Consider the following 24,617-nt stretch of genomic DNA (forward strand, 5'->3'; position numbering starts at 1 on the left):
GCGCACCCAAGTATGTGATTTTGCCTTTCTTCTTGGTGCCCTTCTAGGTTGTCAAGACATACTGTGCATGGTCCACTGGTTGCCTTGTGGTCGACTTGAGAACCTGAGTGAAGGTGGTGGCCACGGAGTGATTTGTTGTTGTGTACCTTGGTGGCCTTTTTGCTAGAAAATGGATTGTTGATGATACAAACGGGCTATCTCTTCCACCTGTTTGTGGATAAGATCCACGAATGTAGCCATAGCTATCTCTTTGGTAAATGTGCCCGCAGTTTTCCTATCTCTTGCCCACATGGTCATTCCTTCAGTGGACAGTCTGAGTGCCTCTGCCACTATCTCTTTTGTGATGACTACGTCGACCTTGGGTGTCGGATATCTGTGCAGTTCCGTCCTCTTTGATGGTGGATAGAAGCTCGTAAGTTTTTTGAAAGTCCACTCCGCAAGGCTCTTGTTCGTAGAAATGCTTGAGCCCCAACCTGCGGTTAGCCTCTTTTGTCTTTGGCTTGGCAGCTACATCATAGACTTCTTTGGGCAGGAGTTGCAACTCCACCTGATACCCCTCTTCACTCTTGAACCTGCCAGTGAAGATTGTAGTGTGGTGCTCTTCTAGCTGTTCTCTAGAAAGGTAGGATGCCTTTGCCGCTTTGACTGAATCGGGGTCCAGTTGATATGTGGGTAGTTCTTGTAGTTTCTCTTTTTGGTTTAGCTTCTTCTTGGCCCTCTCCGCTGCTTGCATTTCTCCTGTTCAGTGAGTAGAGTGCAAAGTTAGCAGATTTGTTAGAATTATCTATGGATTGTCCTTTTAGACTGAAATGCTGACAATTTGGTCTAAATTGCTTCAAATCAATTTTTGAACAAGCAAAGATGCATAAAATCATGCAAGGAACAAAACTGTATGGTTAAAACAAAAATTTGCAACCAAAGGAAATTATCGTGATTATTTACAACTACGGAAAATTTCCAACTTTTTGCAAACTTGGCTTTATAGGCTTGAAGTATATACCCAGTACATGCTCTGAGTGAATTATGGGCTCATTTGGATGCACAGGGTGAAAATGGTACCAGATTTTGGCTTTAAGTCTCTGAAACAGTAGATATAAAGGAAATTTGAGATTTTGAACTCCAAATTGATTCAAAATTGGCTAGTGGGCTCATCACAACATGTACTTTGGATGTATGATGGCAAAATATCAAAATTCTCCAATTTTGACCAAAAAGTAAATAATCGTGATTATTAACTTTTCTTCCAAAATTGACATTTTTTGGTACAAATTGGTTATAGCCATGGTATAGACCTTGGGTATGAGATATGAGGTGATTTGGATCAAGAAAAGTTGTTCATAACTCCAAGTGTGGCTTGCAAAGACTTCTTTGCGTTTTTTGGCAATTTTACAAGTAATGGGTGGTCATTTTGACTCCTACTTGATTTTTGGCATGTAATAGGTGTGTACACATGGTAGGTGAGATGATTTGACAATTTCCAAGTAAAACTGATGCAAAAGTAAATAATCATGATTATTAAATACAGTGATAAAAACTTTGCAAAACCTACAAATTTTGACTTAGACATGTTTCATACACCTAATACAAGTCCTAAATTGAATTTGGTCAAGTTTGGTCATGCCGGCATCACTTTGTGCTCTGTCGACTCTGAAATCACCGTTTCTTGTGACTTCTTTGTTTGTTGGGTTGGTCGGTCAACTTTGAGGCTTTGGATTTGTCCGTAACATAGTCGTAAAGCAACCTGTCCAATTGTGGCTCATTTGGAGTCAGTTTGGCCTCGTATGTTGAATTTGACGCTTTGTAACCTTCGAGCTGTTTTCTGCTTTTTGAGGGCTTTGCTTGATGGATTTCACCAAACCAATCATATACATTGTATATGGACCTCATTAGCAAGCCATCTATGGAGTCTCCACAAACAACCAAGGATGACTGGGAACCCTTAAAAACTGCTTTTAAGAGGCGCTTTGGGGGAGGTACCACTTCAGAAAAGTTGTGGGACAAGTTGAGAGACTTGAAGCAGGAGGGTCTTTTAGAATATGCCACCTATGAGTCCAAATTTGTGGATTTGTGGGAACGGTGGGTTGAGTCACTGGCTAGGGGGAAAGCTGCACCCGATTTCCTAAAAAAGATCGGTTCACGCATGGCTTATGGCCGCTTCTCAAGGAGAAGGTGAAAGGTAGATTCCCGGCTACGTACGAGCTAGCCGTTGAGATTGCTCGCCTTAAAGACAAGAAGCTGCGAATGAAAGCCAAAGAAACCGAGTCAACAGAATTAGGAACATCGCGTCGACCAGCAACTACGACAACCACCATTCCACCACCACCACCGGCTCTTGGGGTAAGAGATGACCAACAAGATATGTTGGCCCATATTACTGACCAACTGCAGAATTTGTCTGTCCACTTAAGACAGCAAGGGAGGAGTCAAGAAAGAGATCAAGACCCTGGAAGAGCACGACGACAAAACAGGGAGTATCACTGCTACAACTACGGAGAAGATGGTCACGGTATGTACTACTGTCCCAAACCACAACAAAACTATAATAGATAAGGTAGGAGGAACCAATTGTCACCCCCTAGAGAAAGAACACCCCCACCCCAAGCACCAGCCCCACCAACACAAATTCTACGTCCGCCACAATCACCACTTACAATGATCTTACACCCACCACCAATTGGTACCCGCACACCAAGTATCATTGGTCTTGCAGAAGAGGTCAAGATGAGTGTAATGGAAGAAGGATCAAGTAAGAAGACTATTCAAAGAATTGAAGCAGTGGAACAAGAGGTTAAAGAATCAAAAGATGCTACCCAGGTGGGGGAGATAAGCCAAGAAAATTGTGTTACAAATGTGAGTACATCTTTAACCTTGAATGAAATAGGCACCAAAGAGATCAATCGACAACATTGGGCAGTAAGGGTAAGAATTTGTAAAGTGTTGATAAGGCCTCGTCAGAGTAAGAGGAATGCAAAGGGCATGAAAGATACAAGAGAAGAGGAAGACCAGCCTGCTAGCAAGGCTTTCCAGAAGGTGGGCAACATATCAAGCAAAGGGGAGGGCTTTGAAAACGGAAGCCTGTGCACCAGCATGGACCCAGGACAGTGTAGCAAGCTAAAGGAATCTTGCATCAAGGCAGTTTCACTAGAGGACCATAACGAAGAGGTAAGTATGACTGAAGGTTTGGAGTTGGATATTTCTCCAGAGGCTTGGCAGCCGAGCAAGACTTTATTGTGTAGTGTTATAGACTTAGAGATGGGTAATGCCTCTAGTCTACTAAAGGGTGTTATAAACTTGGAGATGGGTAATGCCTCCAGTTTATGTGAGGATGTTCATAGTAAGTTTGATGATCAATATGTTGCCAACCTTTTAAGGATGTTCCAAACTCCTCCACAACACAGCATTGTGTTTGCATGGGATGCATCAGACCTATGGCTATGGCTAGCCGCTATAACATATAGAGAGAAGATCAGCATTGAGATAAGAGCTAAGGAGCCATGGATAGACAAAAGCCTGATAGAATGCAAGAATAAAAACCTCATTCGCAATTTGGTACAATTTTTTACAAATAGTGCATCCTCTCTTTGGAGAAAGGTAAGTGGATTACGCTTGTATTTAAGCCGCAAGGTAGGTGGCTTGCTATTAGCATCAGTAAAGGAAGCTGACATGTTTGAGCACACCCAAAAGAAGCATGATATGCTTGCAGTTTTTTCTAATGGCAGTAAGCAGGACTCTGAAGACAACTTGAGCTCACCACACCAACAAGGCGGCCATATATGGTGGATTCTTGGTACACTCTTGGGAATCATAATTTTCAGTTCTGTCTTTGCAGGAGCCAAGATGCTCATTTCCCCTCTCGCTACTGGTGGTTACAAATTTGATCCAATTTGGCATGCAAATTTTATTGTTCGGACACTGCAAACAATGATCCTATTTTTCACTTGGGATCCAGTAGGACATTGGCACAAAGTTCTGGAATCCATGGGCTTCCCCTTTAATCAACCGACACTATTCCAAGGAACAAGTTATCACGCGGACCTGTTACAGATTCATGAATATCCCAGAAATCTCACCAATGGCCAAATGGAATGGCTAGTTCAGAAGGCAACTCGATATCGGATCCTACAGCTAAGCGGAAGAAACAGATGAGCTAGAGACATGAATGCCTCTAGCCAAAAGGGGAGGTCTAATGATGGGGGCTTTTCACAAGCCAAGCTCCCATACCCCTCTTCTCTCGTCCCCACCCCATGAAAACCCCCTCTTAGGGAGGGAGTGATAAAAGGCATTGGAAAAAGTAAGAAAAAAATAAAGTATGATTATGTAAATATATAAGAAAGGTAAAATAGGCCACCTCATGCCTGCGGGGTAGCCCATCCCCACCTTGCCTCCTTTTTTCTTCACTGTTGCCCCGCCGTGTGTCCCTTTTCCTCTCCTCCACTCAAAAGGTCAACCCCCTCTCTCTTCCCCTTGTCCTTTCTCCTTTCTCTCTCCCCTCAAGCTACCCCACCTCTCACCAATAATGCATTATAACTCACAAATAATGCACCCTAACTCACATGCAACTTACCCTATCTTCCAAAATAGTATACCCCACCCCCCCTTTCTCTCTCCTATCATATCCCATGACCCAAATACCCCCCTCTCTCTCTAAAGGGAGCCATGTCTCTTGTCTTGTAGCTAAATAACCTCCCCCACACACTCAGTTTCACTGAAAAAGGTGCCCACAAACCCATCCCCACCCGGTGGTTACCTGATTTTTCTTGTGTCCATACACATCTGCACACAAATTCACCTCTGAACACACTCCCCTCTCTCCCCTCTTGTAATTACTTTATTCTCCATGTCACCTCTCACTTTTTTTCATCAATCCATCTCTCTCTCTTAGTCTCTCTCTCATGAGACTGCTGTTCTGGCACATATACACACAGCCAGACAAGTGGGGCCCACAGTCACATGTCCTATGTAGATAATGATTTCTTCATTTCTAAATTCTAGAATTCCTCGCCCCTCCTCCCCTATATAAAGAGGGGTCACCATCACACTAAAGACACACACCATCACCAAAGAGTACACTATGCACTGTGTGTGCCTAGTGCACACACACACACCCACACCATCACCATCACCGCAATCACCATGCTCGTCTTGAGCATGACCTCTACACCCTTGGGCTATGGAAGATGAAGGGAAACTAAATGAAGGATGATGGTCATAACCCTCGTGCGAGTCTTCGCCATCAACTCCCACCTATCCGCCATGTGCTCTACCACGCTCTCCCTTCTCATTCCCCTACCCTATGCTCCCCATTTCATCGCCTTATTCTCTAAATAAAGCTTGAGGTTTTGTGAGTATTTTTTCTTGCAATGTTTTGTCCATGTGAGGTGTGCGGAATCGCCACCTAGTCTTGTGTTTGGAGTGAGCTTGTGTATATGTGAAGGGTGTGCGGATTTGCCATCCTTTTGTGGTGCCTAAGTACTAAGCCACTGTACCCCCTCCCTCACTCCCTCCCTCTCTCTCTCTCTCTCTCTCTCTCTCTCTCTCACTTGATCTCATTCCCTTTCCTCTTCATCATTACTCCCAAGCATCCATCTATCTTGGATGAAAACTTTGTTATGGTGGTGTGTTGTTTGCGTCCTAGCCGCTGAAGCTAGGTGGTGCCCCCTGTTTGCTTTACCATGACAGGCTCGAGGCACTCCATTCGGTCCCCGGTGTTTTAGAGGCCGTCGGGGGTTCGGGGTTCGCTTTGCTCCCGTCAGTTTCACGGTTTGTGGAGAAGATAAGTGCTCCTTTTTCTTCCAAACCATTTTCATGTTAGGTTCCTTGCTCCGAGGTGCGCATTTCTATTTTTGAACCCTTGGAACCTTCTTTTGTTTCATCGGTGAAGCTTTAGGCACCCAAATCTGAATCGGTTTATCCTTAAGGTTTGCTTTTGGTACCCAAATTTTCCTGACTCCTTGCATGCTATATGTAGCATTTGATTCTCAAGGGGATGGAGAAGATTGACTTTGTGGATTGGTCTTCTGATTGCTTCTTTTCCATTCCTCCTTGCTTGGTGCAATTGGAACAATGAGTTGCCCTCCTTTAGGTGATAGCTTTAGTTGATTCGTATCCAAATCTGGTACTTCTTTGTATGTACGCATCCAAGGAATTCCAAGAATCATCGTCTCATTCATGTGTTCATCTGGTATGCATACAAACTGATGAGGACATGAACATCCATGTACTATCACGTTCAAGTTGACTACTCCCAATGTTGGAGTTGGGTTCTTGTTGCATCCTTTGATTGTCACTATTTCTGCCATCAATGCTTGACTTGTTGACTTCTTGTATGTGGAATAGCTCCTGTGTCGACCAAAGCATTGGTGCTATGATTGTTGAGCTGTACTTTGATGCGCAGGTCCATTCCATCTAACCAATCATCATCTGTTGAGACTGCGTCTTTAGGTAATTCCCATTGTCGATCATCTATTTCCAAAGTGTTGATGGGAATCGGTATCTGTTGATTCTTGAGAGCAGATTTCTGCTTGAGTACCCGAAGCCTAACTTCCTCTTGGACTTCATCAATAACCTGCTGTCATTTGATTTTACTTTGTTTGGCTGCATGCATTCTCTCTAGCACTTCATTGGTTAATGGCGAATTGTATTTATTTAACAACGTCCACTAATCCAATTAGCCATTGGTTCACCATCTAGGGTGGACAATTTTACTACTCCACTTGGAGATACATCTTCAATGATAAATGGTCCGTTTCCCTTTTTCTTAAACTTGGGAATGTGTTGTTTAAGGGAATAGACTAGAACTAAGTCCCCTTTCTTGAAGATTTTTTTGATTAAGTGGTAATCAAAAAACTATTTTTGTTTTCTCTTTTGTGCATAGATATGAGATACAGCAGTTAGCCTTTGCTCGTCTAGCTTTTCCAAATCTTCAAGTCTTTCTAACAATTCGTGTCCAATCCACTGAAGATTCTATGGTACCCTTAATGTCGGCAATAGAAATTCTATTGGCAGTATGGCATCAAGACCATAAACAAGGCTAAAGGGTGTAGCATTTAGAGCTGTTTTGAATGAAACTCGATAGGCCCATAGAGCAGCATGGAGATTCATTTCCCAGTATGTCCTTCCTGAACTAACCACTTTAGTCAGCACCGAGCTAAGAATTTTATTCGTATGCTCAGCTTGTCCGTTTGCTTGTGGGTGATAGGTAGGGAGCTGATTTGTTATGGATAACCATAAACTCATTAAGCAAATACTCTATTACCTCATTGAGGAAATGAGTTCCTCGATCACTAAAAATCTCTATTGGCAGTCCATATCTTGTAAATACAGACTCATATAAGAATGCAGTAGTGGTTTTGGCATCATTCTTTTGAATTGCTTTAGCCTCGGTCCACTTGGTCAAATAGTCCGTAACTACAATGATATATTGAGCTTGGGTTCTATAAGCAGGTGGCTGTATTGGTCCAACAAAATCTATACCCCATTTTGCAAAAGCTCTAGCCTCCATCATTGGTCTTAAGGGCATGCTATCTACTAGTGTTGGCATTTTTGCTCGTTGACAAGCATCACATCTTCGAACATATTCTTTGGCATCTGCAAAAAGTGTTGGCCACCATATGCCTGCCATCAAGATTGCTCTTGTAGTGGTCTCGCTAGAAAAGTGACCTCCAGCTAATCCAACATGTGCTTGTTCTATAATCGGAATATACTCGTTTTCATTTGCACAAAGATGCAAATATTGATCTTTACCTCTCCAATACAATTGGTTCCCAATAAGAGCATAATCTCTTGCTTCAGTTTCAATTGCTCTTTGTCGGCATTTACTCATATCCTCAAGAAATGTTCGGCTCGATAAGTAAGTAACCAGATAATTACTCCACTTAGGAACAGGTGACATTTGAAATAATGTTACCTGAGGTATGGGTGTTTGTTTTTGACATCGAGGGCAATCCTTTACAAAGGATAGAACATCTCTCCTCATACAAATACTCCCAATCTCAAGATTCGTTGCATAGTTTGGTCTTCCGCAAAGTGAAGTCCTACTATGGTAACATGTGCTTGACTTAGGTACTGTTATTTTTCTCCAGGGTTAATGCATAAGAGCAATATACCATCTCGATTTCTTTTGTATAGCCTTCTAGCTAGCAATTGATACATAGTCGATTGCTCGATTAATCCAATTGTGATAGGAAGTGGTATTTGTGAATCCACTTGAGCTATTATCATTAATGACACAATGTTTTCCGACCATCTAGATATCATTTCTACGGAGAACAAATAGGCATATGGTAGATCATCGTCTACCCCTTTAGGTGACTCCCCTGAAACAATCCTTGACAAATGATATGCTCGTTGATATGTAGTGCCTTTTTTTACAACCACAGTGAAATCAAATTTGAGGAGAATGATGAACCATCTCACTATTCTCCATGTGTTGCATGGCTTATTGACCAAATACAACAAAGTTTGGTGGTCCACAAAGAACACAAACTTGTTGGCTAATAGGTAATGTATATACTTTTTAACGGCATAGATCATTCCTAGTCCTTCTCTCTCGATGGTGGTGTAATTATTTTCTGCCATGTTCAATTGTCGGCTAGCATAAGAAATAGGAAAGTCAATTTTTCCGTCTCTTGGTTGAGCTAGTATATAATCGATAGCAAAATTAGAAGCATCTACATGTACATGGAATACCTTATCCCAATCTGGTGCTTTCAATATTGGAGCTAAGGTGAGATCTTGCTTAAGCTTCATGAAGGATTCTTCACATGTCTCGGTCCATTCAAAGTGCGTAATCAAGCTATACATGGGTTTTGCAATTATAGCATACATGTAGATGAACCGTCGATAATATCCACAATGTCCCATGAAGGCTTGTACCCCCTTCATCGTTGTTGGTCTAGGAAAATCAGCAATGACATGAATCTTCTCAACATAAGGAGCTATGCCATTTTTAGACACTATATGTCCAAGAATTTTTCCTTGTCTTCCCATGAATGTGCACTTTTCAGGATTTAAGAAAATCCTATAAAGTCTACATTTTTCGAATACCTTTTTGAGGTGTTCAAAATGATCAGCCCAGATTGATGAATGTATGCATAGATCATCCATATATACTTCTAAGAATTTCCAAAGATATTCTTTGAAAGCATGGCTCATCAACCTTTGAAATGTGGCTGGAGCATTAGTTAACCCAAACGGCATAACCCGATAGGCAAATATACCCCATTCTATTGCAAAAGCAGTTTTGTGCTGATCTTTTGGGTCAACCAAAAGATGATTGTATCCCAAAAGTACGTCTAAGAAGCTGTAAGATTCTTTTCCTGCAACTCGTTCTAAAACATGCTCAGTTATCGGAAGAGGAAAGTTGTCTCTAATGGTAGCTGCATTCACCTTTTTGAAATTAGCACACTCGTAATTTTCCATTTTTCTTGGATACTACCACCATTGGAGACACCAATATGTGTGTTCAATTTAGTAAATGAATTCAGCTTCCTTTAGTTTTTCAATCTCTTCTTTGATCTTCCTGAAAAATGTTTCGTTTTAAGTGTATGGTCTCTGTCTACTTGGTTTCGCATCATCTCTCATGGGTATGGTATGTTGACAGATTTATGGATCAACAGCCTTGAGATCCTTGTAAGACCAAGCAACGATATCTCGGTATTCCTTTAATAAGCTCAACAAAAGCTTTTCTTCTTCTTCTGTTAGGTCATTTGCAATGTAAGCAGGTCTAAACTCTTCTCCTGGTTCAGCCAAGTCTACCCTTTTAGTGTTTTCAGGCCCTTCGTAAGATTTGCCTTGTTTTCGTAGTTCTCTAATAGATTGTTCAATTATGACTTTCCGATCTTGGAGAGTATACTTTTTGTAATGGGATGGAACATGCATTACATCCTTACCATCCTCTTCCGTGGTTTCCATTTCAGTTGTGTATATCTCCTTTAGAGATTTTTTCAACTCTTGATATTTCTTTTTCCGCTCGACTCTAGTCATGAATGGTTTCTTTTCCTATGATTTCTCTTGAGTACCCTTACTTGTTTTTCTCGATGTCTGAGACATTTCTGGATTTTTTGTTTGAAGGATATCTGCCCGTTATTTTGTCCTTGACACAATCATTAGCATCTATCTGCATCAGGAATTGTGCTTTACTGGAGACTGGTGGCATAGGTCGTGTTTTCATAATTTTGGTGTCTCTCTTTCGTCTATACCACTTTTGTCTTCTTGATTTCTGGTTTGGAAAGTCAATATATTTTTTCCTCCCCTCCCTTTAAGAGTAATTTAGCTCTCGTATGCTCTTTTTCTGATCCCGAATCTTTTGAGGTAGCTGAGTGTTCATCTAACTCATCAGCTGCATCGTAATAGAGGTCTGAGAAGACTTGTTGAGCTTTCATTAAGTCCTTGGGTTTCTCATCTTCATTTTCAATGTTAAGGATTGAAATCATTTGGATGGGAATTATGTTGTAGCCATCCTCATTGCAAAATTGAGTAGGCATAGACGTATTCACACATACATCCATTGTCACTAAAATTTGAGTCCACTCGAATGGCTCAAATAAATGCTCTAGAAAGGGTTCAGGTACATAGGCTTCGTCTGTGCAGTACCTTTCTAGGATACATTCTTCTCGTCTTAAGCTTCCGTTTTCTGAAGCTCTGCACATCCAAATAGGAGTGTCTTTGTTTAACCAGGATGGGAGTTTAGTTTCAGCCGAAGAGACTGAATCAAACTCTTGGATGGGTGTTTTCAAGACATCTCTATGAGTGTGATCTTTTAAATTGACTCTCGTTATAGATCCCACTTGCTTCAAGTACAGATAATTGTTTCCCCAATCTTGGATAAGCTGTACCTGTCGCATGAAAGGTCTTCCCAATATGATTTCACAGTTGAGTTTTTCCCCAAATTCTACTATAGAAAAAGTGTATTAATATTCAATTTCATAGGAATTGACTATCACTTTTTCAAGAAACCCTAGAGGTCTCTCAATGTGTCCGTTAGCCAACTGCAATTTCATTCGAGTTTGTCTAATGGCTGGCTATCCCCAGGATTCCCATACTGCTTTAGTGGTTATGGCTATGCCAGCTCCACTATCCAGTATTGCCATGGTTTCAATGTCATTATATTTCACTGGGAGGGTGGTTCTTCCTTCTTCCCCTTCATAATATTCTCCGACTTTGTTCATAGGAACTGATCGAATCTCTTTGTTTTCCATGTCATTTTTCAATTTTCCCAAATTCTTCGAGATTAACCCCGTTATCCGCACCTTCTCTAGGGTTTTCTGTAAATTGTTCCACAAGTATGGTCTGAGTTTTAACAGTTCTCCCAAGGTAAGAGTGCATTGGATGGGCATAGACATGATTGAATGAATGTTGTTTACTTCTAGGGTCTGTTCAGCTCTTTTTACTTGAGTGGTCTTGCACACGATGGATTCATCTTCGTTATCTCCCAAGTAAGAAGGTAACATTTTTAATGTCAATGGTTTTGACATTCCTGAAGCTTCTGATTCGCAATCCCCGTACAAGGATTGTAAATCCATGTTCATATCAGAAGGTAGGTTATCCAACAAGACTTCCTCTATACGAGCTGACTTTAAAGTTAGGCTCCCATCATTGATCTCTCTCACTTTTTCCCATAAGTGTCCTGGTCAATCTTCCTCTACGAACGGAATTCCTTCTAAGGCATCTTCACTGTTAGGCACCATAAGATCTGGTTCATTTGTTTTAAGGTGGGGCTCTACCACCACATCGGATTTCTCTTTCGCTTCTTCGACCACAAGCTCTTCAGGTTTTGAAATACTTTCAAGCTTGGGTTTTTGTTTTTCCAGCATTTCTTGAGTGATTCTTACCAAGTTTTGATAAGCTTCCAGCTTTGTTGCTTCCATGTCTGGAGATGGATAGTTTTTCCTCTTGTTTTCCATGTTTTGGCCTGCTTTAAGTTCTACTTGGTAGGCTTCCAAGGCAGCATTAATAGGCTCAAAAATTTTATCAACCAGAATGGATCCTCCCAACTTCTCGGCTTTTTCCTTGAATTCACTGCCAATTTCTTTCAACTTGTCCTGGGCTAGCATTTTTCTTTCTCTTCGATTCAACCCGTTGTTTTTGTTTTCTCATCTCATATCTTTTGCTTCTGCTCCTTTTGATTCTTTGAGAAGAAAATTTTGTGTTCTTCGAATCATCAGAGGAGTTTTGTTTCTTTTTCTTTGCCTGGGCTCTATTGATTACCTTGATTGGAACAATTGGTTCACTCTCTGATGAGCTACTAGGCATCACTTGGACTATGTTTATGACGGTTTTACCCTTGTTCAAAGGATTCTTAGGACAATCTTCCGGAAAGTGTACTCTCTTTTTGCAACATTGTATGCAATAGGCTTCAATTGGTTTGAGGTTTTTATCAGGCTCTGGACATTCGTTTTTTCAATGGTCATTAGCACCACAATTATGACAGTTTCTTGTTCTAGGCTTCATCATGGGTCTTCCCATGGGAGGTCTGACACCTTGATTATCTACATAATACATCGGTGCTAGCTCCAGTGGAGCATAAGTCATGGTTGCTTCCATTGGTGGATGTCGATTATACCAATCTCCCTCTACCATTACTATAGATGGACTAGGCTCTGCATAGGGTGTAACAAGCACTTAATGTTTGTTCATCTATGACTCCTTCAGAGTGCATGTACTTTACAGGCACTGCATTATGTCCTGGATATGGAGGCTGTTGTCCCAACATAGGTTGAGGTCTTTCCATACCCATTGGTGGTCTTTGAGCTTCGGCCATATTAGGCTGATATCTGTACATGGGTTGTCCTTGTGGCCTCATGGGCACGTACTGAACATTCCCATCATACTTTGGTATGAAGTAGCACTCGTGGGTCTCATGGTTGGTCCATTTACCCTCAATTGCACACCATTTTTGTGGCCTAATTGGTTGTCCCTATGGAGGTATACCTTGTCCTGGTCCTCTCATAGGTGCTTTTTGCATGTTGTTAATCATGTCATTCATCCTTCTTAGCATATCTTCTATGGTTGAGAGTGGTGTCGTAGCACCCTTCCCTACTTGTGCTAGTTTTGTGGACGTTGTCTTCTCACTTTGGTTATCCTTAGGGACATCTTCTTCATTGAAGATCTCGCAATTGTCTCCTAGGTCGATAGCATCAGACATACACGCTTCTAGGGTTGTATGCTTTTTACTATAGAGTATAGCATGAAGTTCTTTGTTTAACAGTCTCTCTAGAAACAAAGATACAAGTCGTTCTTCTGCAGGTATCTCCATCTCTAGGCATCTGGAAATGTATTGTTTCATTCGAGTTGCACAATTCCTAACGGACTCACCATGTTGCTATTTGAAGTTGTAGATTTGAGCTACTGTATTATGTTTGATCCTCGTTTTGGAACAAGCAGCTACAAATCCTTGAGCTAATGTGTTCAAGTCCATGATTGCCCTTGGTGGAATGTTTTGGAACCATGTCAAAGCTTTTCCTTCTAACCTCATTCCAAACCCCTCGAATTGAGTATGGAAATCGAATATACGCTCTGCTCTTAGCACTTGCTTAAAGCTTGCTAAGTGGTCGTATGGATCCCCTGATCCACTATATTTTCTGACCCATTTTTGAAAATCAGCTGGTTTGACGCGTCTGTTTGGTTCAACTCCAGGTCTTCTGGGAGTTGGTCCTGTTCTGAGACCTTCAAACCAGTCTGTTGGAAATAGTGACTCATGTAGCTCTGCCAATTAGAAAAAATATGAACCCTCTAGGGGCCCTTTGGGATTAAGGTTAATTAGAGGCCAGCCAATAGGAAGAGGGTGGTGGACACACTCTATACCCTCAAAAAAGTAGGGGGACAAGGTAGCCTTACACCTCTTTATGGCCTCTTACCTAGTGAGAAGGTAAGGGAGGTGGCTAGGGGAAAGGAGGGGGGGGGGGGGGGGGGGGGGGGACCACTTTGACCTTTTTTCCCCCACTTTTTGGTCCGGATTTAAAAATACACTAAAAAAATCAAATTTTCAAAAAAAATCAAATTTTCAAAAAAAATCAAATTTCAAATTTTCCCTCTTTAAAAGGTCTCCAAACTTATTTCATGGTCAAAAAAGTATTTTTGACCTCCAAAAGTAAAAAACGTGCACTAAAAAATACAAAAATTTGAATTTTTTCAAAAAAGTTCAAAACATCATTTTCCACCCTCCAAAGTCTTTCCAAACCTATTCTATAGCTAAAAAGTGATTTTCTCTCTCTACAAACTCTTTTCTAAGCTCTCCATTGCTGCAACAACCACATGCACCCCCTATAGTGTAACACTATCTCTCTGCTAGCTTTCTCCCACCTCCACTATATTAGCACCAAGCAAGCTCCTCTCCCATCTCTTCCCCTTGGCCACCACATAGTTTCACACCAAGCTAGCTCCTCTTCCTTCTCTCACCTCCATTACACCATGAAACAAGATTCTACTCCTTCTAATTTTATTCACTCACACTACATGGAAACCTCTACTCCCGAAGGTGGAAAAAATATGAGCTCACATGACTTGAATACCACAACAATAGGAGGTGTGAATAGTGTGTGGGCTTTACAAGGGTTGATCTCCAACATAAAGATAAAATGGTAAGAAAAGTACCCTTGTAGCTTATATTCAGAGCTTAACATCATCTCCATCTTTAAGTTTATCATGCTGGAGAGAATAAACCTCTTTATGGCTTTCAATGTTTAGGCTTCAAACCTCATAACACTGGGTGGTGCTATTTTGTTGATGGCTTTGGCGCGCCATCTATAGTTGTGTAGCATGTGATGAAGTCTCACAATGCAAGTAAGTTGTGTTATCTATAGAGAGTCATCAAAGATTTTTCTTATAATTTATTCTTTGTATAGTTGTCATTAGATTATCATTTTCTACTTTATAACTTTGTGCTCACATAATCTGTTGTTTACTTACAGAGTCAACTTCTTTTCAGAGGACATGAGCAAGCAAACATGTGCAGAGATAGAAATCACTCTATTTTTGTTCCATGAGGAACCTTTCACTACGATGTTAAAGGATTTTGATAAGAATAGTAGAATTTTTGTAGAATCTTGAACCAATAGGTACTCTCTAGGAGCTCTTAGAAAAGCCATCCATATAGTACTACTATCTTCCCTAGTGTCATAGACACACAAATACTCAAGTGTATATGAATCTCTAGATGAGGAAGACAAATACTTGTAAGAGAAGCCTAATAACAACAACATTGTCTCCGTTTGTAATTATTTTCATGAGGCTAGATTCTTCTATAAATGCAATATAAATGTGCTTTTTTGTTAAATGGTGTCGCATTGAGTGAGAGTATTTAATTTAGATTACTGGAGTTTCATACAGATTTGAGAATTATTGTTGAACTTTATGGATATTTTTATTTGCCTGTAAGATGTTTCAAGTCTCAAGTCTTAATCAGAAATTCAAGCAATATTTTGATTTCACTTTAATCATTAATGGTTATTCTTATTAAAGTGGATCATAACCTTTGTCAAGATGTCCTCATTTGGGGATGCTGAATATATATCATTAACAACGTTTCACAAGTTGAGAAAGCTAAATTCTTGCTTTCCAACATGTTATTGTTTCCATACTATGCCTATGCCAAGCTTGACTTAGAGAAATGACAACTTGAGATGAAGGTGTCGATGTATAAGGGGGACTTATTATTGACTCATGTTTCATCATACATATATTGTAAAGCCTTTGAGTTTCCACCTTTTTTAGTAGTGTTGACAAGTTTTTGGTATCAAATCTTCTTAAATATCCCTATTCATGAGCTATTGGTAGCTATTTCTTTGGTATTGGTAAAGATGATACCAATAGCTATTACCTTGTGAACTTAACTGTTATATTGTGGATTTGATTTTTACTATGTAGCTCATTTGGATAGAGAAAGTGTAACATAAATTATAGATACATGCATTATTAACATAGAAGATATGTACCAATCAAGCCTATGTAAACTGCTAATCAAGAAACCTTTGGTTGGATACTATAACAATAGGGGTCACATGTGGTTTCAAATACCAAAGAAATGGCTTAACCAAAACATTCCCAAGAACATGAGGTGGACACAAGGAAGTAAAAATTGGCTCCTTGTTTGGTCAATTTCTAGTGTGAATGTTTAGTGCACAGGATTTGTGAGGCCTGTGACCTGGGGAGTTCACTAAAGTATATGTAACATAGCACACGTGTTCAACATAAGGGATTTTGTATTCTTGTAAAGTTACAGAAACATGTGTAGATAAGGTCTATAAGGGGTACTTTTAATCCATTCTGGTGAACGCACATGATATAGGAAAATTTTACATAGTGAATGTTCCAGACCTTTGAACACATAGAAAAAGGGACCGGGGGGGGGTGCTCTGATTACATCAAACGCTACACCTCTATCTCATGGCCATGCATTAAGAAAGCTCCTATTTGTCAGTATAAGACCCCAAGGGGGGAGCTCTTGCTCTCTGTACATCTATCTTACATTTTTTTCTCATACTTATACACAATAGTGTTACAAAATTTTCTCATGTGAAGACTCCTAGTGCTCTCAACAAGTGGCTACAAGGGCGCGCAAAATGGCCATCCAAAAGTCCCGGATGGCCATTTCGTGCGCCCTTGCGGCCACTTTTTTTTTATTTTTTTTATTAGTGTTGAACTTGTAGATTTTGATGCAAAAAAAAACATACTTTGCTTGGATTCTCTAAAAAACAACGTGTAAGTTGACAATCTCTTAAAAACTAATGGAAAGCAAACATTTCTTACTTTTTCCTTAATCTGCGGGCTCCAACGAGCATTAAAACGGTGGAATCTGACAATACTCAAAGAACTAATGTTTTTTATTGTGTTAAGAACTGTATTTCCTACATACAATACTTTCTCAAAATCTTGCTCTAACACCTTCAAAGGCCCCAGGGGGTGAGCTCTTGCTCTCTGTACATCTAATTTACAGCCTTACCTCATACTTATACACAATAATTTTGTAAATTTTTGCCATGTAAAAGCTTCCACGGCCCTCAACAAGAGTGGCCACAAGGGCGCGCAAAATGGCCATCCAAAAGTCCCAGATGGCCATTTCGCGCGCCCTTGTGGCCACTTTTTTTTTTTTATAATAATTTTTTTTTTAGTGTTGAACTTGTAGACTTTGATGCAAAAAAAACCATACCTTGCTCGGATTCTCTAAAAAACAACGTGCAAGTTGGCAATATCTTAAAAACTAATGTAAAAGAGACATTTCTTACTTTTTCCTTAATCAGCGGGCTCCAACGAGCATTAAAACCATGGAATCTGAAAATACTCAAAGAACCAATGTTTTTTATTGTGTTAAAGACTGTATTTCCTACATACAAAACTTTCCCAAAATCCCACCCTAGCACCTTCAAAAGTGGCTTTCAAGGAGTGCCCTCGGTCAAAATTTGAAACTGAAGGAAAACAATCAGAATGAACTCTTAAACTCTGTACAAACTTTAAAATAACCAAAATTCCTTTCAAAAAAAGTTATTACTAAAAATTTGAAAATAGACTTCCCTTGAACTTCCCACAACGATAGAAATCAAAGGGTTTAAGGAGAGATGTGGCATCGAGGTTTATTCCGTCAAGATCTCTTCTACTTTATCATGTCTTCTCATGTACAATCTTACCAAACAAAAACAAATTTACACTTTAAATGACTATAAATCTTATTTAACTTATCAAACAATCTAAAATATGGTAGACCTAGAGTGCTCTTTCACATTAACAAACAAAAAAGTCCAAATTTCTTCTCATTAACTTTGATAAACATACATTTGTGAACAACTTCCAAGGAGTAGTGCGGTCATAGTTCTTACATCCATTCCATGATATGGCATGGTATGGGGTGACCTATCACATAAAAATATCTTTGGTAGGAGTGCCCTCATGTTAGAAAAGGGTGTGTTGCTGCTGATGAAAAGATGTTGCATTGTCCTACTAGGGATCTCTCCATGTTATCATAATGATTTTTGGTGTAGTGGGAGCCACATTGCCGTTGAGAAGAGCTTTGTGCCACCGTAAAAGCTTCATATTATGTCAGTTCCTTGAGCCATTCTTGCAAACAACACCACTCAACTAGCATATTAAGAGGTCACCTTGTAACAAAAACATGTATGAATTCAACATTTGCAAGCTGTATAATAAAGACACTTGTTAAGTATAAGTTGTACAAATGTGCAAGTATTTCCATCCAACTAGGAATAAACAATCCTAAAATATACATTATGATGAGATTACCCACCTCTAATAATTATGGATTTGAAGCACCTACTTGCAAGATGTAATAAAGAAGACTGTTTTAGAGGAAAAGTGGTGACACTTGGCCTCTCTAACCTGCAGCTTTTCACTATTTGTGAACAAAAGCAACCTTTGTGCCAAGCACTATAAAACAAGTAGAGGCAACACATTATACTTCAAAGTTTATGATAAGAAGAACACAACCAAAAGAAAGAAGTATATTTTTACCTTGCACAAAGGGGTGTTTTATTCAAATATGTGATGGTATTGGCAAGATATTGAAGAACCATCAACATTCATTTCACTGACGGTACGACGTTCTTGGGATGACCTCTGCTCACCCTTAAGTGTGGCCTTCGGTGCAAACGCCACGGACAAGAAAAAATGTACGCATATGATTTCTAATGTCAGTGAGCACCATGGCAGCTGTTGCGTGAGGAAGCAAAAGATGAAAACAGAGAGGGAGAAGGGAGAGGAAGGAACATGGGAGGAGAGAAGAGGGCAGTGGGGGAGAGGGAGAGAGAGGGGAGGAGAAGGAGAGAAGGGGACAGGGAGGGAGAGGGAGGAACATGGGAGGAGAGAAGGGGGCAGTGGGGGAGAGGGGAAGAGGAGGAGAGAAGGGAGCAGGGAGGGAGAGGAGAGGGAGAAAGGAGGGAGGAGGAAGAGAGAACAAAGGTTTTTTTTTTGGGGGGGCTTTTTTCTTTTTAATTGGACTTTTAGTGCTTGTAGGATTTAAAAAAGGTCAAAAAATGATTTTTTGATATGCATATATGTTGGGGGGAAGTTTTAAGTAAAAAATAAGTTTTAAGTAAATTTTGGCTCTTAGTGACCCACGTTTTTGCTGATGTGTCCACACCTCTTTACTCCCTTCACTTTCAAAAAGCTAGAGAGAGAAGGTGACCTCCTAGGTCCACATCCTACATGTGTCTAAAAAAAGCCTACTTAAAACTAGCTTCTTGAATGCCCTTGTCCCCTTAACCCTACACAACATTAGCCTTAATCCCTAAAAATTAGGATTCCTTACAAGGCCCATGCAAGGTCCATATTTCTCCTTATAGGCTGGCCTTAGTGTCACCTGGTTTTCTACGTGATGAGGTGGTTTCTGGTTTCTTCACATTACTCTCATATGATCTCTCATGGTGTTCATCCCTTGGAATTGTGACTGGTCCTTGCTCCCAATATCCAATCCCGTATGGAATACCCTTGGTATTTGGTTTGTTCTACCTCCTCATGAGTCATCATAACAATGTTGTTGTTATAACAATCCCTAAACAGGTAGGTTGGTAGGTCTGTTGATCCTTTATCTTTGATCTTGAAGATATAGATGATCTTTATGGCCGTTAATTGTCTTGGTTTGGCATGGGAAGTCCACAAAAGATCTTTTATGTTTCTATCTTCCCAGCAATAGCCTCCGATCCTAGGATTATCCGTACTAAGCCGTTTCAAAGGCTTCAAGTTTACTTGATCATATCCCTCGAATTCTAAAGTTGGTGGTCCTTCTTTTGCTGACATATCTGGGATAATGGTGTTTACTTCTAGCCCCCATTTGTCTATCACGTCAGGGTTTTTGACCTGTAAGTACTGAGTTCCATTTCGATCCATGTACATTTTTCCTTGTTTGTTTGCCCTAACCTCTTCTTCGAACTCAATACCATGGTCATCAATGCGAATAGCATACTCCTCGTTAGGGTCCAACTAAACATGGGCTCCATGACGATTAGTCTTGTAAAAAGATAGTATATGCTTATAGCGCACTGTCATTCCGGTTTCCAAGTGAGTCGAGTAAGAAGACATTTCGGATGTTGAATTGGAAAAAGTGTCTGATACTTCTTCATGAATTGTGTGCAAGGAATTGCCTTGATTTATGCCTTCTTCGATAGATACTCTACTGGAGGTTTCTCCGAGTATGCCTTGATTTCCTAGTACACGACCAAATCTAAGGTTCGTATAGACTTATGAAGCCCTGGATAGAGTACTCACCTTTGGATTGATTTGTCGTCAATTTTCACTTGATTCAATTGCAACTCTCTATCAAGCCACAGATTCCTCATCTGCAACCTGATTCCTGGACAAAATTGACCAAGTTAGCTATTCTTCTATAAAGACAATAGAGTTTTTTCTATTCTCGTGATTGGTCTCTATGTATCACTTCAAATCGAGCTACGAGAGTCAAAATTTTACTTTAAAATTCGACTTTAGCAAAAATCAAAGGTCTAATCTACAACCTGTAAACTGAGTGTACATGTATCAATTTTGATCCGATTGAACCCAAATTTGCCATGTGGCTTTATATTATGTTGGTCTATCACTGTATAAGATCAAAAGTAAAAAATGATGTCTGTGGATAGCAGAAGTAAATAATCGTGATTATTTACTTTTGTCAGTTTTTTGTACTTTTTTTATAGGTTTGGAAAGTATACAACTTGTTAGAGTCCCTGGACAAGTTTGGACAAAATCTGATCAAGTTTATCAATTGTTTGGTGTTCGTAGACTCTGATTTTGAGAATCTGGCTTAAGTCTCACTTTTGGGATCCAAATTTCACCAAAACTAATTTGTGATGTCTACTTGATGTGCTTGACCTTGTGGTATACTCAAATTTGCAAAATCATTAAGTTTTGAAGCGTATGTAAATAATCGCGATTATTTACTCCAGTTAGATTTTTGCAAGTTTTTATCCCAACTTTGACATAGATCTGTTAAGCACCTTGAGTTAAGGTCCCTGGGCAAGTTTCAAAAGTTTTGACATTTTTTAGTCATTAGGAAATTTCAGAGGTCATTTGGAGGGCCATATGAAGAGAGAGAAAAATAGAGCGCGTCCAATGAGCACGAAGGCTACGTTACGTAGGAAAGTACATGGAAAGACTCAAAAAATAGGAAAATAGCATAAAACTTTCACGAATCTAGGATTGTAGCATCGTAATTTCCTTCCTTTTATCGAGCTTTTAGGTGCTTGCATGTGGTCCCACTTCTGATATTCTCTTATGGTCATTAACGTACTAGAGGGTGACCATTAAGCCCGCACAAGATATTGGAATTCTAAAACACTTTCCCTCCATTAGAATGCTTTCAAAGTGAATCTCCCTCCACTAAAGCTTTTCTCTGAGAGCTATGGCTTCCACGTCTTCTCGCCCAAGAAGCTCCAGGTGTTTACTGTCTCTCACACCAACAACCAACAGCTACAATTTGCCTAGAAGGCCAAGTAGTAGCATATCCTCAATTACAATATCAACTTCAATAAGTGCAGAGAACCAATGGGTTGGACGAAGGATAAACAAAGGTTCATGGGTCCTCATGCAACCAAGAAGACCGAAGAGGTCTAGTGGTATCAACGTTTACCGCTCAGCATGGAAGGCCAGAGTGTTGGATTTCAAAGTTGAAATCGGCAAAAGATCTGTAAAGGAAGTTCTTGTTCAGCATGTGTTTACCCATCCAGAGGTGATAGCAAACGGTGGAAATGTATCAGATATACATCAACCACGTTGCAATTGTAAGTACTCTTGACATGTGAACTTACTGATACTCTCATTATAACTTTTCTTATATATTTTGCAATGTTTCTCCCGCTTCTTATGAGCAATGTCTCCATTCTTCACAGCTCAATTACATTAGATTTGTCATTTTTACTTATTGATACTCTTAGTTTAACTCTTCTTATATATATTGCAGATGTTTATCCCTCTTCTTATGAGCAATGGGAGCCTGTGGAGTGCATAATAGGCCTCTTCCATGTTGTTCATGCCCACATTGGTTCTTTACAGTATTTAGGGAGGAGCAGCAAAAGCCTCGCTGATGAGGGAATATTTTTTTATGACCACTTCTACCAACTCAGCTCAGGGAATAAGAATGGCATGTTAGTGAAAGTGCCTCTACCAACTGATTGGAACATTGTGGACTGGCCAGTTCCCGAGGAAACAATGGTGGAGGCAATGCGAAGTAAGCTCTACAAGGATATACAGAGGTCTCTACATAGCTCTATTCCCACCAAACTGGTTAGAATTGCAAACTTTTGTCTTGTTGCACTCTTCATAGAGTTGTTTCATAGCTACAACATCCGTGTTACGAAAACTATGTTCATGTGCAAGTCATTTCAGCAATCATCCTGTGACAAACTTCTTGACAGAGGATGGTATGTAAAGGAAGAGATTGGTTTACGGTGCGAGGTCGCGCTTGATACTCTAGTTGTCAAGTACATGATTGCAAGCCAATCACTGTTACTCTCGTTTTGGTATATGCGATCACAAATGCTCAATGGTAAGTACATTCATATGGACCAGGTTTCTGCAGGTTTGGAAGATAATCCTGCTGTGGATGTGGAAGTGATTGATAAAGATCATGGCCTACTGTTGGTGGTTACAATAAGGGAGCTATGCAGTCTTCAGCATTTGCGGCATGACATAATTGAAGAGTCAATGGACAGGGACCTATCAGATTTTTCCTTTTTCCTAGCTGGCCGTAAGGTGATGCGGTGAAGGGAAAAAGATATTTTGTGCAAAGAGTTGGATGGTCGGGTTGAAGTAGTGTCAATGTAACAGATATTCTTGTGAACCCAAGTGTATACAAATGACTTTCAATACATGAAGTTTATTGAGCTCATTTGTCAATTGTGCCCTGTGAAAAAGTGTGCTTAAAATACATTTCTTTACCATGTCAAATCTCTCTCTCTCTCTCTCTCTCTCTCTCTCTCTCTCTCTCTCTCTCTCAATGTTAGACAAGACAAAGACATGATAGAAGAGTCATCTTAATTCATTAGAAAGTACAAACTCGTCCGTGAACAATGGACTGAGATACAATTTCTGTAAGTATGGAATCAGAATGTCTTCAAGGTAAAAATCGAAGGAATGCCCCTCGAAAGAAGGTGGTGAGATAGTTGTTCCCGGCGGATTTAGTTCTCCCTTTTCAGGAGTATCATCAATCAGTAGTGTATTAGTTGCATCAAAGGGTACACCGATTTGGCTAAACGATTTGTACAAGAGAGGTAAGTGTGGTTTTTTAGGGTGGTAGTGGCCCTCAACGATAACGCATTTTCTTTGATCATACTAAAAGGCAAAATCTGACGTGTGAGCGCCGCATACACTACAAACTATTGTAACTAGTGGCGACAAGTTTTGCCTTTGCATTGAAGACCATATGGCAACTCTGAAGCGCGGAAGAAGAAACTGAATAAATTCCTTGGTTCCTGGACGAACCACGACTCGCGAACCACGACTCGACAAGTTCCCATCCGAAACGTTTGCAAATCCTCAAAGGGTTCTGTGTCACCGAGAGGCATGCGTATCAGCTTCAATCCATTGACGTCCAAGATAATCAACCTCTGTAAAAGTTGACAAGTACATATAAGTAGTTAGAAGCTGAACATATTTTTCCATACTTGAATAGACATTACCGGAACAACCGTATCTACAGGTAGCAAGGGTCCATACTGGGTCTCTGTAGTGTTGATGTCGTTGTTGCTCTCCTCTGCTTTAGCTTCATCATTCACATCTTCATAGTCATCATTCACATCTTCATCAGGGGTCTCCCCCATGGCTCTTTCTGCCTCATTCAAGGTTTCCTCCAAGGTCTTTTTCTCTCCCTCGGTTGACCGGCTTGCCTCATACATCCTTGCCTGATCCATATCATTTTGCTCATCCCTAGGCCTGCTTTCCTCATCCATATCCTTTTGCTCATCTATAGGCCTGCTTTTCTCATCTTGGGTTTCATCGAGGCTCTTTTGGCTCCTCCACTGGCTGACTTGGCTCTTTCATTGTCTCCTCTGGTTGTACACTAGCACCTTCCATATGCTCATTTGACCTTTCCTCATCCTCGGCTCTTTCATCTTCTGCTGATACGACCCCCTCGGCCCGTTGTGATTCCACTGTATCGGATGCAGGGGTTTGTCGTGGTGGCACGTCATGTATTGTTAGATCAATAGTGCGGTCATCCAAGCCGCTATCTTCAAGCTCTCTGGGGCTAGACATAGTAAGCAGGTGTTGTATTAAACTTACCCGGTATCTTTTCAAATAATCATATGTGTAGTTTTTTAAAGCACTCTGCAAAATTGAAAGACCACATGGTGAGAATTCTTTTATAAACTAAACCAAAACTGAATGAATGCATTGCCAAATGGTTACCTTAGTCATGAAAGGTTTTAATGCAAAGTAGCTTTGCAGGACATATTCTGCATGGAGAAGACATCTCCAGCCGCAAGAATTTCCATCGGTTTGATTTGGGACAGGTACATCTTTGATTGGGGCCTTGTATAGTTCATACCTTCCACATAGCTTGCCATAGGCAAGCAACAACCTCTTTATACAAGTGCACAAAGCAGCGTCAAGATGTTACCATGAGGCTTCAAATTTACATGGATATCTATAAGAAACACTTTCTGATACAAAACACTTACAGC

Source organism: Adiantum capillus-veneris, chromosome 16 (genome assembly GCF_014529385.1).
Source record: "Adiantum capillus-veneris isolate H3 chromosome 16, ASM1452938v2, whole genome shotgun sequence".
In the NCBI taxonomy this organism is placed as follows: Eukaryota; Viridiplantae; Streptophyta; class Polypodiopsida; order Polypodiales; family Pteridaceae; genus Adiantum; species Adiantum capillus-veneris.